The following is a 12,579-nucleotide window of genomic DNA, read 5'->3' on the forward strand; positions in this document are numbered from 1 at the left end:
CAATACTACAGACACCTGCACCATGGACAGCACTGCCAGCAACTCCGCCGCAGACACTGCTGCAGCCACTACCACCTGCCCCGCCACCTGCCCAGCCAGTGCCACTACAGCAGACATCCGCAGCCTCCCCAGTGTGCAGCAGTCCAAGGCTGCAGGAGACGTCCTGGACCCTGCACACACTAAATGAGGCACCAGCACTGGCACTACCAGCAGTTTGCAGCCTAAGTCGCCGCAAAGTGGAGTGTTGCTCTGCCTCCATGAAGTATCATGCTACCTGTTCCCTGAAAATCTCGTGGCTCAGACACCCAGGTGAGGGAATGGGAACTGCCACACCCCAGGTGCAGCATCACTGGGCACCAAGCCCCCTCCAGAACCAGTGGAGAAAAGCATCCACTAACACAGTCGTTAGCAGGATGAAACACTCTGGGCACCAAGCCCCCTCCAGAACCAGTGGAGAAAAGCATCCACTAACACAGTCCTTGGCAGGACGAAGCACTCAGGGCAAGTCCTTGGCAGGATGAAGCTCTCTGGGCATAAGCCACCTCCAGAACCAGTTGAGAAAAGCATCCACTAACACAGTCCTTGGCAGGATGAAGCACTCTGGGCACCAAGCCCCCTCCAGAACCAGTGGAGAAAAGCATCCACTAACACAGTCGTTAGCAGGATGAAGCACTCTGGGCACCAAGCCCCCTCCAGAACCAGTGGAGAAAAGCATCCACTAACACAGTTCTTGGCAGGACGAAGCACTCGGGGCAAGTACTTGTCAGGATGAAGCACTCTGGGCACCAAGCCCCCTCCATAACCAGTAAAACATGTCACTGACTTGAGAGATTGTGGCTTTGCACTCCCCAGTACCAAGCAGTGGGCAAACCACCCACTTGAGAGACTGTGGCTTGGAACTTCCCAGGACCAAGCAGTGTGCAAACCACCCACTCGAGAGACTGTGGCTTTGCACTCCCCAGGACCAGACAGTGGTCATGGAGCCCCCTCGAGGAGCAGTGGTGTCGTCCCATCATCTGGCTGAGGTGCCCCCCCTCCCCTTCCCCCTGAGGTGCATGCTTTTTTTTTTACCTGATGCCCCCGCAATGTTCTTTCCGTTTTGAGGCAGGTGTCATGTGTGGGCATCGCCCATGCTTTTTGGGACCACTGGTCCACGGACATTTCATTGGACAGTGTACGGACTTGTGTACTTGCTGTAAATATTTGTATATACTGCTTATTTACTGTTCTCTTGGGCTATCTGATTGTTCGAATATTACATTAGTTAAACTCATTTTGTTTGGTCCTTGTGTTCTTCCAGGCGGTGACGGGGTGTATCTGTGATGTGATTGGATATGTGTGTGTGTGTGTGTTGTTGTGGGTGGGGGTGTTGCGTATGTGTGTCACTCTCTTTTCCCTCCTCCCTTCCCCTGTGCGCTAGGTGCAGTACTCACCGTGGTCGTCGCCACCGTACTTCGTACTCCTGGTAGAGGAGGAGATACACCAACATTGGTGACACCTGTAGTTCGGGCTCCATGGTGTCCTGGTTCCTCGTTGGGTGTCGAGAGGTGAGTGGTTTCCCTTTCAAAGACTGTTTCCGCCGTGCTTTTGATGGCATTGGTACCGCCCTGGAAAAGCTGGCGGATTGGTGCCTTGTAATAGTGTGGGCAGACCATTGTGTTCCGCCTGTCTGTTGGGGCTTACCACCGCGATGTTTGTTTCTACCGCCGTGGCAGTCGGTATGTTAAAGTGGCTGTCAGTGTTGGCGGTAAGAGAGAATCATCAAGGTAGGGTAAAGAAAGCTGTGCTAAATTATGCAGATGCCAGATAGGATGCTGACCAGAAGAGATGGAGGACAGACATGATATAAGGAGTCAAGCTGTATCCAGCTCTGACTACCAAAGCAGCTTAGAGAGAGGGGGAAAGGAAAACAACCTGAAAACTGAAAGAAAGGAAAGCAAGGGAACCAGAATATATGAGTTTGAATAATGATGGAGATTCTGGAGGTAGTCATTTAGACATGTTACTTTCAGAATGGCCACCCCCTTATAAGAGAATAGAGATAAGAGTGGAAATCAGAATGTTGGTTGTAGTGGTCCATTTGCTATTGTGACTGTCACAAACAATTGGACCCCTAGCCTGGTGGCAGTTCCTTCTACTGGGGCATCTTGTGGGTGTCGGAGAAGAGGACAGGGAGAATGTGTTCCCATTGATCCTTCAGTGAGTATTGCGGATGTTCTTACAGTTCCAGTCACTATTGGTCCAGGGGTTCCTATTTACAAGACAGAAAGTTGTTTGAGAAATATGTGTCATCTGAATGTACTTAGGGATGCTAAAAGGCAGAGTGGAGTCTCCATTGTTTAGAATGCCAAATACTTTGTTCCTTTAATCCCAAATGATGCTAGTACTCCATGTGGGGCAAGCCCAGATACGACAATGAACATGCCAGAATGTGCCTCTATAGAGTCATATCATAAGATGCCTACTCATACTACTCCTGCCTGGGAACCATCTTTGAGTCAGAGAATTGAGTCCATCCCGAAAATACCTGCGGTTACACAATTCATTAGTGCCGAGGAAATAGATGAGTGGGTACAATTATCTAATGGAAATACTCTATCTAAGGAAAGTACGAGCATAGAGGTGAGTTAAGGGACACTTCCATCACCCCCAAGAAAGAGAATTTTAGATGTAACTAAGTTAGTGGCACAACTGAACGTGATGATTGTTGAAAATCTGGGGTTGGAGAGGCTAGATACGTAGCAAGAAGATGAGCTCACTTTCATGTGTAGGCACATTAGCCTACGAGCAGGCCAAATACATGATAAGTTGGCAGAATTAGTACAGAGGTATGAGGTAGAATTGAATAAAACAAAAAACTTGCAAGGAAGTTATCGGGTGTGCATTAGTGACAAAGATGTTTCTGAGATGAGGACACCAGGATTATAGACCCAGATTAAGGAACTGATTCCTAACATTAGGAAATGGAATGATTTAGATAAATGGGAGACAAAATGGGTGAAAAAGAAAGAGATGAAGAAATCCTCTGGTGAACCACCTTTGGTTACAGCTGAAGGAAACGTCAAAACTTTCTTTTTGAGAGAGGTGCCTGGTGGGGGTTATGTACATGTGCCATAGAGTAGGCATGCTCTTGCAATATTTACCAATGATTTCCCATAATTGCAAGAGAAGTCAGTTGAATGGTACAAACAGGCTAAAAGGTTTGTGAAGATTTTGCAAGTGTTGTGAGTTAATTTGAACACGTTGTGCGACATTGTTGTTCTGCGCGATCTGCGGGTGGAATGTAAGATAGCTGTTCACTGGCCTGAGAAGGAACCAACTAAGAATTTAATAGCCAAGGGTTCCTCACCATTATCACACTGGAGGAAGTGGAGGAAGTTATGAAGAAGTATCAGGTGGTCATAATGTTTCTGAAAGGGAAGGTGCCCCCTCAGGATGATGAGTGGGTCAAAATTTATAGGACAGCTCAAAAACTAAAAGAGACAAAGCATGCCTATTATGAGAGATTGGTACAGGCTTTCAAACAGCATAGTGATATGGAAACTTTAGAGGTAAAAGATATGCAACATTTTGTGTCAAGGTTTGTGACGGGTTTAGGACCAGAGATTAGTTTGATGATCCAGCAGCATTTGATTTGTTGGCTGAATAAGTCCACTAATGAGATTTTGCGTTATGCTAAATACTGCATGATGAAATAGAAATGAAGCAGAAATAGTTCAGAGAGAACTTGATGCTTACTCAGATTAAAGCAGCTCAGAGAACTAGCCAGATTCCTGTAGCTGTGAATAATGCAGGCACACTGCAAGACGTATATCAGAAATCACAAAATCCAACACAAGGGAAAGGTTGAGGTGTTCCAATAGATCCTAGTATAGAAATGGATATAAATAGTTTAAAGATGACAACCCCATGTCATGTTTGTAACAAACTGGGATATTGGAAGCGGTAATACCATTTAAATCCTGCTAATCAAGCTCAAAATGTAGAGTTTGTATCTTAGCAGAATAATAACACTAACCAGATGCAGGGAGTTCAAAGACTTAGGAGTGAAATTTTCAATGAGTCCCAAGCACTAACCATCCAAGTCCCTGAACCTCTGATGCCACAGCAAAATGCTACTGGCATATGTCAACATCCAAATCAAGGTCTGACGATGAAAAGAATGGAATGCAGAATGGAAATCGGTTTCAGCAATATCTGTAGTAAAACTACAGGAGAAGGAAATGGCTACAATCAGTCAGCCTGACAATGCCTGAGAGGAGAGGTAGACAGCGTACTTGGCACAGCCTTAGAGGTAGACCGGAGTGGACCATTCCTAGATAATGAAGTGGATGGCCACCCTGTGTCATTTTTGTCTGACACTGCTACTGTTTCTACGCTGAGAACAATAGAAGTCCAAAATCTACACCTCTTGAGAAAAACAATCCAAGGTGTTGGTGTGGAAAATAGACTGATGACAGTTGAGCAAATCACCCCAGTTTCAGTTAAAATAGGATCCCTTGAAGACAGGCACAAGTTCATATTATGTCATTGTAGTCCACTGAATCTCTTCAAAAGAGATTTGTTTGTGAAAATAAACTGTGTCATTTATTGTACTCTAGCAGGAAAAGAGGTTCATACTCAAGATGAAAATGCTGCTTTTAAGTTGATGAAAAAACTAGGCATATTGCACATTACTGACTCAGTTGACAATTGATGATCTGCCCTAGGATTTGAGGGAAACTGTTAAGCATGAAGTGTGGGAATTTACAGGAAAGGAAATCGGACTGATAAAAGGTGTAGAACCTGTCTAAATCACTGTCAAACCAAATGTTGAGTTTCCAAAGACTCCATAGTATAATTTAACCCCCGAGACTATTGCTGGAATAACTCCTGTAATCGAGTCAATGATTCAGCAGGGAATTCTGAAGGAGATAATAGGGAGTCCTTGTAACTCTCCAATCATGGGTCTTCAAAAAACAAATGGAAAGTACAGCATTCTACAAGATTTGAGGACAACAACAATACTGTTGTTCCCTGTTGCCCCGTGGTACTAAATCCAGTAATGATTTTGTTTCAAATTCCCTGTGAGACTGAGTGGTTCATTGTCATTGACTTGTGTCAGGCCTTCTTTTCGATACCGCTGCTTGATGGCAGTCACTTTATTTTTGTGTTCCAGCTAGAAAACAATCCTTAAAATGGTGTTGTGTCCCACAAGGGTATACTGAATCTCCTTTAATCTTAAATCAGATTTTAAACATAAATCTGGAATCCCTGATTATGCCTTGCAAAGCAGTCATAATTCAGTACATCGACGGCCTGATGGTGGCGTTGAATACTCAAGAAGCATGTCAACTGGATACTGTTGCACTGTTTAACCACCTAGCTGAGAATGGACAGAAAGGGTGTCATTATGACCCCGGTGGTCAGTGTTATAGTGTTGATAGTACCGCCAACAGGCTGGCGGTACATACTGCCATATTATGACATTGGCGGTTTGGAAAAAGCCAAACCACCAATGTACCACACCGACTGCCACAGCAGTAACAACCAGCCCGGCGGCTGTCACTAGACCGCCCATGGGAATATGACCCTGCCCACTGCCATGGCTTCCGTGGCTTTCTTACTGCCACGAAAACCATGGCGGTAGGCACTATCAGTGCCAGGGACTTCCTTCCCTGGCACTGATAGGGGTCTCCCCTTGCCCCCTCCCCCTGCCCAGAGTCCTTCCCCAACCTCCCCTTCCCCCTTTCGACACATCCCGACATACATACACCTACAATCACAGACATACACACGCATACCCACACACATACCCACATTCATGCACGCATGCATACATCCATGCACACACACATCCACACACACTGACATACATACAAGCACACACGCATTCACACAACATAACATACATGCACACTCACATCCATTTATGCACACACGCATTCCACACACCACCAAACCCGCATGCACGCACACATAAACATACACCCCCACACACACACACACACGCAACACCACCCCGCCCCCTCCCCTTTTGGAGCACCCAACACACCTGCTTACAGGGGTACCCCGGCAGGAGACGGGACGCGGCACTGCTGCCAGCAGCATCTGGCAACAGAACACTGCCAGGCTGTATCATGGATTATGATACGGTCTGCGGTGGTCTTTTAGCCACCATACTGCCATCCATCGCCATGACCGTAGCCGGAATTCCACCAGCTTTCTGGCCGAATTCCGTCTACTGTCATAATATGGCAGTTGGCTGGTAGCCACAGCGATGGTCTTTTGGCGGCCGTTGCTGTGGCGGTAGTCGGCATTTACCACCTATGTCATAATGCGGGCCAAAGAGTCCCCTAGAAAATTGCAGTATTGTCAAAAACAGGTTAAATAACTTGGACATCAAATTGAGAAAGGTGTGCGAAAGGAATCACAAAAGAGGATTACAGCTACACTAAAAATAGGTCCACCAGCTACACAGAGGGAGGTCAGAGTGTTTTTGGGCATGGTAGCTACTCTAGACAGTGGATACTCAACTTTTCCAGAGGCTGATACACAAGGATGAGCCTGATCCGGTACCATGGTAGGACTAATTGCCTTGTCACATTTCTTGTGCTGAGAGAATCACTCTGTTGTGCCCTGGCTCGAGGGATGTCCAATTATAATAAACCTTTTGTACTTTTTTGCAGTGAGAGCGAGGGCTGTGCTCTCTCAGCGCTGATACAAATGCATGGGAACACCAAGAGACCAGTGACGTATTTTTCTGCTATGTTGGATCCTCTTGCACATGCTTAACCTGGCTGCCTTAAAGCTGTAACTGCAGTTAGCACTGCATTTAAGAGGTGCAGAAATATTGTTATGGGACATCTATTATTTGTGTACGTGCCTCAATCAGTTGAGTTTTTATTGACAAAAGCACGCACTCAATATCTCAGTAGACTTATAAAGTGATTTTGGCCGCAGAGAATATAACAGTCAAACAATGTAGAATCTTGAATTCTGCTATGTTATTGCCAATAGTGGGTCAAGGATTAATTGAAGACTGTGAAGGAGTCCACAAGTGCCTTGATGTCACTGAACTATGTACCAAATACAGACCAGACATACAAGACAAACCATTTCTCAAACCGGATTATGTCCTGTATGTTGATGGTTCATGTTTGACAGACAGTTGAGGAAGTCTGAGATTGGCCTATGCTGTCTGTACCTTGTCTGGAGTTGTCACAGCTTCTTGGTTTTAAGGAATATTTTCAGCTCAAGTGGCTGAATGTATTGCTCTTACAAGAGCATGTTGGGTTTCTGATCAATTGAAGTTACAATCTTTACCAATGGTCAGTACGGCTTTGGTGTTGTTTATGAATTTGGGCAACTGTGGTATCAGCTAGTATTTATGACATCCTCTGGATCACCGTTCCGGAATGGTTCAATGGGTGAAAAATCTCCTTGACGCACTCCAATTGACCTTGCAGGTTGCTGTGGTTAAGTAGAGATGATACTTTGACTTTGGGCAATCAGTACGCCAATGAGATTGCAAGGTATTGTGCGCATAATGTTTGTACATTAAACGGAGAATTAGCAAATAGAAGAAGTGGATGAGACTAACTTTAACCTCTTGTTGACAACAGCTGACACCTGAGATGGGGTGAAAAGGTTACAGGAGTAGATGTCTGAGGAAGAACAGCAAGGTTGGTTTGCAGCAGGTTGTGTCAAAAGAGATGATGACATTTGGGTTTAAATCAATGGGAGGCCAGCATTTACAAAATAGTCTGTTACCACTGGTGGCTCGTTATTTCCATGGCGCTGCTCACATTGGCAGGGATGCTATTGTGAGGTTGTTCAGGTAAACATAGTTCAATCCTAACTTCAGAGTAATGGCTGAAGTGCTGTGTCACAGATGTGCTGAGTATCAACAGAGCAATGTTGGGAAGAGAACTGTAATAAAGTTGAGTCCCATAGGGAAGACAGGAGGACCCTTTCAGATGGATTTCAATGAGATACCTGTGTGCACTGGTGTTAGAAATGGGGTCTCTGGATGACATTCAGTTTACACCCTGTCCAAGTAGGGACCCCGACTCTAGTTAGAGAAAGGGAGATACACAGCTCAGATAACCCCTGCTCATTCCCTTGGTAATTTGGTACAAGCAGTCAGGCTTATCTGAGAGGCAATGTGCAAGGTAATTGTATAAACACACACAGTAACACATTGAAAATACTTCAAAAGTACTCCACACCAGTTTAGACAAATAGCCAATATTTATCAAAGTAAAACAAGACCAAAACATCAAAAATTCAACATACACAAGCAGAGATATAAATTTTAGTATACTAAATCAACATAAAAACACTTAGGGTGACATGTAGCAAACTTTTGCGATTCGCAGATGGCCCGATTCGCAATTTGCGACCCCGCAAAATCGGAAAATGGGATGCAAAAATCCCATTTCCGGCTCGCAAAATGGGACGCGAGCCATTACCGACTCGCAAAATTTGTGACCCCATTTTGCGACCCGCAAATACCAAGTCGCAATTTGCGAGTCGCAAACCATATGCAATAGCAACTTGCAAATTGCGACTAGTCGCAAAAAGCCCATTTTGCACTTCCAATTTACCATTAACTCAGAGCAGGTGGTAACCATTACCAAAGTATAAAAGGAGACCCAGAAGGCATCTGGGTTACTCAAGATGGCGGAGATATACCTGATAGCAGTGAGGAGGAGAGCCCACGCCGCCCAGCAGAGGAGGAGGAGGAGCCAGAGACAGGAGAAGATATACAGAACAAGGCAGACACTTTTCCAACAAACTGAGGAGGAGATTTATGATAAATATAGCGCAGCTATACTAGATTTAATAGAATTACTCAAACCACAGCTACAACGCCAGACTGTGCGCGGCTGCGCCACCCCTACGCATGTGCAAGTGCTATGCTCACTGCACCTCTTGGCCTCGGGTAGCTATCAGGAGATCATTGCTGTGGCAGGTGGGGTATCCCAAAGTGCACTCTCACGGTTCTTTAGGGCATTCCTAGATGCCTTACTCACACACATGTCGAGATACATATACCTACCCAGGAATGAGGCAGAAATCAACAGTACCAAGTTGGAATTTTACAGGATTGCCAACTTCCCCCATGTCATAGGGTGTGTAGACGGGACACATATTCAAATATGCCCTCCTGCAAACCTGGAATATCTGTTCCGCAATAGGAAGTGTACCCACTCACTCAATATTCAGGTGGTATGTCACGCCCTTTATGTCATCACTGACATGGTTGCTAAATTTCCAGGCATTTTAGGCACAGTGGGATACACCAACGCCTAGAACGTGGGGAGTTTGGAGACGGATACCTCCTAGGTAGAGCTGATAACACCTTGCAGACATACACACAGGTCAATGTGGAAACCACCCATGGCCTGCTAACATTATACTTTTTGTGCCAAACAGGTGACAGTGCATATGCACTATGACCATGGATACTAACTCCGTACCTAACACCCAGCAATGATTCGACAGTGCACATAAGAGGACCAGGAACATCATCGAATGTACTTTTGGACTGCTGAAAGCAAGGTTCAGATGCCTCCACCGAAGTGGAGGTGCCCTCCAGTATACCCCAATAACAGCTTTCAAAATCGTTGTCGCATGCGCTATACTGCACAACATTGCCACCAGACGTGGGCTACCTCTCACCCCTGAAGACCCAGATTCTGAGGATGAAGAGCAAGAGCTACCACATCGCCATCATGGGGATAGGAGCATCGCAAATCAAGGCAGACTGAGACGGGAACACATTGCAAACCAATACTTTGGAAGGTATGTGCTAACTTTTACCATTCTCACCAATGTAACACACAAAGAGTCCATGTGTTAAGTGGAAAGAACAAGTGATTTAATAAGTGCAAACACAAAAACTATTTACAATTGGAACAGTTCCGGGGCTTCAATAGTCCACCTGGCATGGGACACATTGACGTCATGTGCCCCAACCCCAGGACTGTGTGGAGCTCAGACCCTACGGCTGCTCGGCCACCATGGCTGGTACTAGGGGGGTCACCAGTGCCCTGCCTTGTGCTTCCACTGCGAAGCACCCTGGTGTCACCGGCAGAGACACTGCTGACAGTGGAGCCCTCCTCACTGTCCTGTGGCGTGTCGCCTGTGCCCCTGGCCACCTGCCGTGCCTCCATTAGGTCTATAGCGTGGCTGAGACGGCCCAGTCCACATGCCACGTCACTGGCAAAGTGGCCCATGTCCACCTGGAGGCTGACTGTGCGCCTAGACAGACCTGTTGTGTCAGCCTTACAATTGAGGAGGACATCCTGTCTAGGCGGTTCAGCAGCTGGCGGTCCCTGCGCCGTGCACTCTCTGTCTGCGTTAGCAGTCCTGCCACTAGTTGGCGCATGGAAAGTGCATGTTTGAACTGATCAGTTGCAACTCTGAATGTACCAGCTGCATACTGTTGCCATGATTGCGCTCCATGTGCCGCAATGCCCCAGTAATCCTCCTTAATTCCTGTGTCTGCAGGCGCTGACCCCGTAGGAGTGCGGCCTCGGTTTGTGATGTGGAGGCATCCCCTGACTTTGCCTGCCGCTCTGAGGATGGAGTTCCACGTCGCCTGCGACACAGTGGAGGCCCTGTGATGTCTCCCGTGGCACTTTGGCTGGTACCTGGTGCAGGCTCACACACCACTACTGCAACAGGTGTTTCGTGAGGGGACATGGTGTCGGTGGTGCAGGTCGCAGTGAGGGCTGCCCTGCCAAACAACTGGTCATGGTGCTGACAACACTCCTCAGTCAGCACCTCCAACTCTTTTTCAGCAAACTTCAGTTTCCTCTTCCTTGGGTTTTCAACCATGGTTGCAGGAGCTCTGTGTGTTTGCTGTGCTGCAGTTGAAATGGGTGTGGTCCTCCCTCCTCCCAGGTGTATTTGTAAACTTCGTGGCTGGGATGTCATCATCATGTGCCAGGAAGTGTTTTCCAGAGTGTTCTGCAGCACCTGTATTCAATTTTCTGCACAGTCGCAATTTGTAACACCCACTCGCAAATTGCGAGTCTGTTTTTTGCGCGGTCGCAAAAAGCTACCTCGCAAACAGCGGACTCGCTATCTGCGGTGCGACTCCGCGTGCGAGTCGCAAATTGTCCTCGCGATTTCTACCTGAATTGCAGTTAGCGAGTCGGAAATTGCGAGTCGCAAAGAGTCGCAATTTGCGAGTCGCTAATTTTTACCTACCTACATCTGGCCCTTAGAAACACAATAGCTCCAACTGGGGCTATCATGACATTGTTGACGAAGTCGCTCCCAACAGTCCAACACCACTTGTGGGGAGGACAACACCTGTCATGGAGTTGCACGGATCCCAAGGTACAGTACCTTTGGTAACGGGAAAAACAAGCCAGTGAACGGATTCGGGGAGGTGAGTCATCGCTGGATCCAGTGCAGCATTTTCTCATTACTGCAGAACAAGGGAGGTGATGCAGCATCGGGCAAGGCATTGGCTCCTTATGATCCAGAGGGGTCAATTAATCCACGGGTCAAGAAGCAACGGGGCGACCTCTCGGTGTTGCGGTCACGCCACAGGGGGAGTCATGAGTCACGGTATCAGTGACATGGCACTTGGGTCTCACAATGTCACAGGACTTCAGCGAGGCTGCAGCAGCATTGGGCCTGCAGCTTCAGTTGGGGTCATCGCACTCCAGCGAGGACCACAGATTCAAGTTGCAGGCAGCAGAGAGGAGTCGTGCAGCTGAGCAGGTTCTGGAGTTGTCCGGAGTCGGTGTGTCTCTTTTTTCTTGGTTTCAAGCCAGCAGAAGTAATCTAAAGTTGTGGGGTCAGCAGTCCAATAATTATACTCAGTTCTGCCTTTGAAGTAGGCCAACTTCAAAGGAAAGTATTTGTAGACCTTGTTTCTTCCTTTGCCTGCCCCAGACACACTATAGGGGGTTGGAGATTATATTGTGTGAGGGCAAGCACAGCTTTTCAACTGCAGGTGTCAGCTCCTGCCTCCAACTCTAGCCCAGGAAGACTGATTAGGATATGCTCCCTTTGTGTCACTGTATGGAGTGAATTCACAAACAGCCCAACTGTCAGTCTGACCCAGACCTGTAGCCAAGCAGAGGCACAGAATGGTTAAGAAAGAAAATCCCCACTTCCTAAAAGTGGCATTTTCAAACTTACAATCAGAAAACCAACTTTACCAAAATCGGTATTGTACAAGTGTAAGTTCAGAGACCCCAAACTCGAAATCTACATCTGATCCCATTAGGACGTTACTCTCAAAAGATACTTAAAGGCAATCCGCAATGGGAAAGATAGGCCTTGCAATAATGAAAAACAGATTTGGCAGTATTTCAGGACATGTAAAACACATCAGTACATATCCTATCCTTAAAATACACTGCACCCTGCCTATGGGGCTACCCCAGGCCTACCACATGGGTGACTTACATGTTGTAAAAGGGAAAGTTTGGACCTAGCAAGTGGGTACACTTGCCAGGTCAAATAGGCAGTGCAGAACTGCACACACAGACAAAGACCCTGCAGTGGCAGGCCTGAGACCTGTTTACAGAGCTATTCATATGGGTGGCACAATCAGTGCTGGAGGCGCAC

Source organism: Pleurodeles waltl, chromosome 1_1 (genome assembly GCF_031143425.1).
Source record: "Pleurodeles waltl isolate 20211129_DDA chromosome 1_1, aPleWal1.hap1.20221129, whole genome shotgun sequence".
Taxonomy (NCBI): Eukaryota; Metazoa; Chordata; class Amphibia; order Caudata; family Salamandridae; genus Pleurodeles; species Pleurodeles waltl.